The sequence below is a fragment of the Cryptotermes secundus genome, unplaced genomic scaffold (assembly GCF_002891405.2).
Source record: "Cryptotermes secundus unplaced genomic scaffold, Csec_1.0 scaffold367, whole genome shotgun sequence".
Taxonomy (NCBI): Eukaryota; Metazoa; Arthropoda; class Insecta; order Blattodea; family Kalotermitidae; genus Cryptotermes; species Cryptotermes secundus.
Window position 1 is genome coordinate 613,444 of NW_019731266.1, and position 6,245 is coordinate 619,688.

Here is a 6,245-nt window from a genome sequence, read left to right on the forward strand (position 1 = left end):
GAGGGAGGGAGATTGGTGAAAGAAAGACATAGACGGAAACAGAAATGTAGGAATGAAGTAAATAACGAAAAAGAAAAATGGAAGGAAGGAAAAATAAACAAACGAAGGAAAGATAGGAAGGATTACATGAAACTGATGAAGATGTACAAGCATCCCGAAACTAACAGAGAACCAGACAATACAGGAAAAACACAGGAATGCACATACATAAATACACGAAGAAATAAATCAATACAAGAAAAATACAGCAAACACAAGAATGAATGAATGAATGAATAAAAAACACAGAAATAAATAAAATAATGCAGGGAAAATATAACACGAAAACAAATATGTAAATAAACACAGAAATGATGAAACAAACACTGCAAGAAATAAAACATACACAGGAAATCGTCTTCAGGAAACAGGAATCGATTTCAAACAAATCCAATATCAGTGACACTCACTTATGTTCACAGCAATTTAAAGCAGAGAGAGAGAGAGGAGAAAGTGGTGGGAGGTAATAACATATAATTATGCTTGGGGAGGGGAGTTTTTTCTATCTCCGGTTTTGAAGGTTCCCAGGCAGTGCCCGCTCTTCCGTCTGGTAGAGGTACGTTTGAAAGAGGGTAAAGCTTGTGAAGCCTGAAGGAAAGAAGCTGAGCCTTGGTTTCACTGCGTATTGTAGGAATTCATTTTCATATCACGCTGGAAGGGCTGCATATAGTGAGATTGTGATCGAACACTGGGAGGGCTTAAACACACTGTGTGAAGAAAAAGAAGTGGGGGGTGGTAGTGAGAGACACTACATTTGGGGGGGGGGGNCATTTGGGGGGGGGGGATGTAAGAAACTATATCTCCGATATTGAAGGTTCCCAGGCAGTGCCCGCTTGTCTTCCTGATATAGGTAGAGCATAAAATCGGATTTTTTTATATATATGTATATACTTTTTATTAAGTTAATCTGAACGATACATACAAATTCAGTTCCTACATCACAGAAAACACGCTGTCTCCACTAGAAGAACTCCTATTGGGGGGCAAAAATGACTGCTTATTGTGAAAACGCCTGCCATTTGTCACATATTCTTATTTTAACTTTCTCCTTGTCCTTGTATCTTCTTTTAGTCATCTTGGATTGCGTCTTCCTTCAGTCTTTAATATCCACATTACACTACTCTTGCAGCTGTTTCTTTATTTTCTCTTCTTTCTGTCTTAATTTCTTGCTGCGCTTTTCCCTCTATATTCATTTTTGCATTACTTTCCATGTCTTCCTCTTATCCAGTCTTCCTTTCTTGCCATTCTTAGTTCAGTGTTAGCTTATTGATTTGCTTTTACTAATTCTTCCCTCTCCTATTCCTATCTTTCTCTTATTCTTCAGTTTTATCTTTTCGTTCTCTTCCTTTCCTTCTTTGTGTGAGAGGCGAACTCGTATCCCCCGTTTCTGAAAAAAAAAAAGTAGGAATCTGCGTCCCATCCCGTGAATTTCCAGTGACTGTTCGTACAAGGTCATTTATTCGCTCTACGAAAACATTCTTTACTCAATGAATTCAAGGTCATGTAACATTCTATAATGGAATATCTTAGAAGGATAAGTACTGAACACACTGAGAAGGCTATATGTCGACAATATGTAAATTGTGTTTTGTAAATGATTCAGACGTGCTGCTGTTTCTTTTATTTTGATTTATAACGAGAATATTTCAGAGCCATGACCATGTACGCACTAACTACTATGGAATGTGACATGTGGAGAACGGCGACATCTAGGAAGAAAATATTAAACTAACGCGACATCTACCGACGAAATCATGTAACAGTACGACAAAACGAATCGCGAGGATTACGATTGTAGTACAGTACACCCTCGTTAATCCGGTTACATATAATCCGCGTGTCGGATAAACCGGATGGAAATACGAAAAATGAATGATGCTGTTTACAGTTGAGTACATACTTTTAAAAGACACCATGACATTTAGGAAGGCAGATGAGTCATGTCTGTTCATACAAAACTGGGCAATTTCTTCAAACCTGCATTATTACGTCCCAAAATAAGTACAACTTTTGAGCCTTTCTATTGAAGAATGAATGTACTGCCTTTTTATAGTTTTTAAATAAAGACTCTACAGTGATATTTTTAATTTATTTTCATGTAATAATTTTACATTTAATTACTGGTGCTGTGTATAAATAAACCCGTTCATTCTTTCCAGAACCCGCGTTGTTAGTCACTAATACATGTGACAGTATATCTATAAAATGGGCTGTGATATCAACCACAAGTCCTGTGATCGAGACTAGGACCTTCTAATGGACTCTACTGGACCCTGTGATCGCTCACACCTGATGACTGAAGGGCATCCAACTTGCGAATCGTCATCTATATCAATCAGAGATCAGAAAGTCTTCGATGTCCAACGTAACATTAGTACAATGCGGCTTTAAAACCACCTGAAATATTTCCTGACACCGATCGGGTGTTCAACGTTGCAATCCATGGAAAATAATATTCAGTTACTCATGTGTGAAAGAGGTGCTCCAAATTCCATGAATCCCATCAAATGTAGATCGACGTTTGGCGTTTATTTTCTTTGCACTTCCTAAGATATGAAAATTACATTCTAACTCACGGCTCTTCAAATTGTGGGCTGCTATCACCTGGGGGGGGGTCTGTTTATGGCGGTTCGCCGAGTTCTCAAAAAACCACTCACAGTTTTGGAAGGTCAGTAAAATTTCATAATTACAGCCGCCTTCGGAAAATGTAACTGCAGCCGGCGAATATTTTCATAAGTACATAGAAACATTTTATAGCTTACTGCAGGTGCAGAGAGGCTGTAAAGCTATTTAGGTTCCTGCTCTCACCGTACAGCCTGGTAGGGACCTGCAACAATGTGCAGAACTGCACTTTTCGTGACTTTACAGGAACATTTTATATCTTACTGCAGGTGTAGAGAGACTGTAAAGCTATTTAGGTTCCTGCTGTCGCCGTACAGACAGATAGGGACCTGTAACAGTGTGCAGAACTGCACTTTTCGTGACTGTACAGGAACATTTTATAGCTTACTGCAGGTGTAGAGAGGCTGTAAAGCTATTTAGGTTCCTGCTGTCGCCGTACAGACAGATAGGGACCTGTAACAGTGTGCAGAACTGCACTTTTCGTGACTGTACAGGAACATTTTATAGCTTACTGCAGGTGTAGAGAGGCTGTAAAGCTATTTAGGTTCCTGCTGTCGCCGTACAGACAGATAGGGACCTGTAACAGTGTGCAGAACTGCACTTTTCGTGACTGTACAGGAACATTTTATAGCTTACTGCAGGTGTAGAGAGGCTGTAAAGCTATTTAGGTTCCTGCTGTCGCCGTACAGACAGATAGGGACCTGTAACAGTGTGCAGAACTGCACTTTTCGTGACTGTACAGGAACATTTTATAGCTTACTGCAGGTGTAGAGAGGCTGTAAAGCTATTTAGGTTCCTGCTGTCGCCGTACAGACAGATAGGGACCTGTAACAGTGTGCAGAACTGCACTTTTCGTGACTGTACAGGAACATTTTATAGCTTACTGCAGGTGTAGAGAGGCTGTAAAGCTATTTAGGTTCCTGCTGTCACCGCACATCACAGGAGACCATGGAAAATTGTACATTATTTTAGGGAGTCGATGTTTCACGAAGTCTGAAATGAAGAGACTGTGGCATGACATACTTTTATGAGAGAGAGTCCGCGACCGAAGCAACACAATGCAATGAATCTGTTCGCGTACTCACCACCTTCTGCTTAGGTAGCCCACACCGACATCTTATCAGTAGGAATTTCTGAAATAGAAAGAAGATTCATAATTTTAATTTTATTTATATGAATACTGTATTGACAATTTTTTCAAGAACAAATATTATAAAGCGTCTGTTGATAAGATGATTACTAAATAATTAATTTGACAGGATTTTGAATGAAGAGGCCGTGGCCCATTTTGAAGTATAATCCTTGTATATTTTTGGAGGGATTAAGGAAAACCACGAAAATAATGCGAGAACATCCAGTTTCCGAGCTGAGATTTTAACATGGGACATGCAAAATGATTATAATTAAAATGTTTATTAAACCTCAGGTTAAAGCTCGGTGTCTGGCAAACTTTTAGGCTACTTTACGGAAAGATAGGACAGAAACTAGTACGGTATCTCACGAACAGGTGGAATAACTCGAAGACATTTCGTTTCATTGCCAGTGTCAAGCATTACAAGCAGAACACATGTTTGTAAACGAGATACCTCGTTCTTAATTCGTACAGGGTTAGAACGAGTCCTCACTAATTCTTGCGATATTTCAGCGGAGTTGAGGGGTCGTTACGGTAACTTTCTGAGCAAGATAATGAAATTCTAGCTAGGCAATATTTTACGTTAAATGCATATCTCCAGCCAACAGGCCTATAAATCTCAATCTTAGGGGTTTGGTAACAGAAAGTTATGAATAACGAGTTTATGAAATGACATTTAAGGAAATTAGCTTGCGATTTCTTAGCGACAAACAGACTGTTTATCTCTTTCAGTGGGTGGAAACATTAAATGATAATGTATCACTTAATAAATATCTGTTAAGCTTCAACATATAAAATTTTGTTGTAGATTTCATAAACTTTATAATGACCTTACACGAAAGAAGAGAGATCTGAAAGTGAATTAGTTGAGCCATCGAAAAGCATGCAACCCCACATTCGTCCGTTCCCAAACAGCCACAAAACATTTTAATTGTAACGCATGAATTCTTCCTATTTATTCAAGATTACTGAATTTATTTGCCGGTCACGGTAGCCGAGCGGTCTAAGGCATGCACTGTCTTCGCTCGCTCGGAAGCCGGGATCGTGAGTTTGAATCCCACTCAGGGCATGGATGTTTGTGTGCGTTTTTCTGTGTTTGTCTACAGGTAGAGGCCTTGCGACGAGCTGATCACTCGCCCAAGGAGTCCTACCGTATGTGTAAGATCTAGAAAAACCGAAGTGAACGGAGTTCATGGAGGTAGGCCTAGGCCCACTGGGGCTGTAGTGTCAAGGGGAAAAAAAATTGAATTTATTTACCATCGGGAGCAGTCGAAGTAGTTAGCGTAAGGCTTTAAAGCACAGTGATGATAAATTAATAATGAGTTAGAAAAAGGGTTTTAAGGAAATATTCGTGGCCTAATCAAATTATTATTATCCAGAGATTTGCTAGGAGGGACTAGGTAAAGCCACGAAAATACTTAGTCAGGATAACCGGTACACAGGCCAAGAGTCGAACTGGTCATCTTCCGAGAACAAATGCAGAGCGTTATCGCTAAGCCAACGCATTCGGTGTGTTTTCTGTGAGGTAGGAACTGAATGGTTAAATAACTGATTTATTCTAGGCTTATAAGCCTGTGAGGGGGTGGGTTCGAATACCTCCACCGTAGCCCTGCTAGTCACAGCGGGCTACGAAAAGGGAACCCAGTGCCTGGGGGTGTAACTGAGCCACCCTGATCCCGGGGGACATAAATGCCGGGACCTGGCCCTCCAGGTTTGGGAAGCCTGGAATCTGAGACAGTCAAACGTGGACATTAATCACACGGGACTCGGACCCGAGAATTACTGCGCTGGCGAGGGCCAGTAGCAACTGTAAACGGCAGACGTATCCTCTGGTCAGAGAGGATGTTATATAAGGTCTATGATCGCAAAAGTTCAATTAAAAAAATGCTGGTCGTGAGTCTCAAGGGGCTTGACGAACCGATTGGCGGTACGAAAAGTAACTCTGACTTCGATTTTGACTTCGGCTTATGAGAGTTACCAAATAGCTATTGATATAAGAAGCGAAATATTTATACAAGTAGATTTATGGTTGTTACAGAACCTAACCCGAACACAGAAGTTTTGTCAGACTGCGAAATGAGAAAGATTTCAACATATATACATATATTTTCCCCCTTGGCACTACAGCCCCAGTGGGCCTAGGCCTACCTCCATGAACTTCTCCGTTCACTTCGGTTTTTCTAGATCTTACACATGCGGTAGGACTCCTTGGGCGGGTGATCAGCTCGTCGCAAGACCTCTACCTGTAAACAAACACAGAAAAACGCACACACACAAACTATACATCCATGCCCTGAGTGAGATTCGAACCCACCATCCAGGTTTCAAAGCGAGCGAAGACAGTACATTCAACATATATACTGTTTATTATTTACCAATAATTTGAAACAGCATGAACTAATTTCGTATTAATGAGGCATGTACCTAGTTTTTGTCCTTCAGCCTGTCTGCA

At 40.5% G+C, this 6,245-nt stretch overlaps 1 protein-coding gene across 5 annotated transcripts in view; it reads right to left on the reverse strand.

Annotated features, from left to right (window-relative positions):
- Positions 1–6,245, reverse strand: part of LOC111866769 (protein Wnt-5b) — a 440,161-nt gene that overhangs the window by 360,766 nt on the left and 73,150 nt on the right. For all 5 annotated transcript variants that reach the window (XM_033752396.1, XM_033752395.1, XM_033752393.1 and 2 more), the window contains one exon: positions 3,747–3,794. The gene's annotated coding sequence lies outside the window, so the exon portion shown is untranslated. The remainder of the gene's footprint in view (positions 1–3,746; positions 3,795–6,245) is intronic.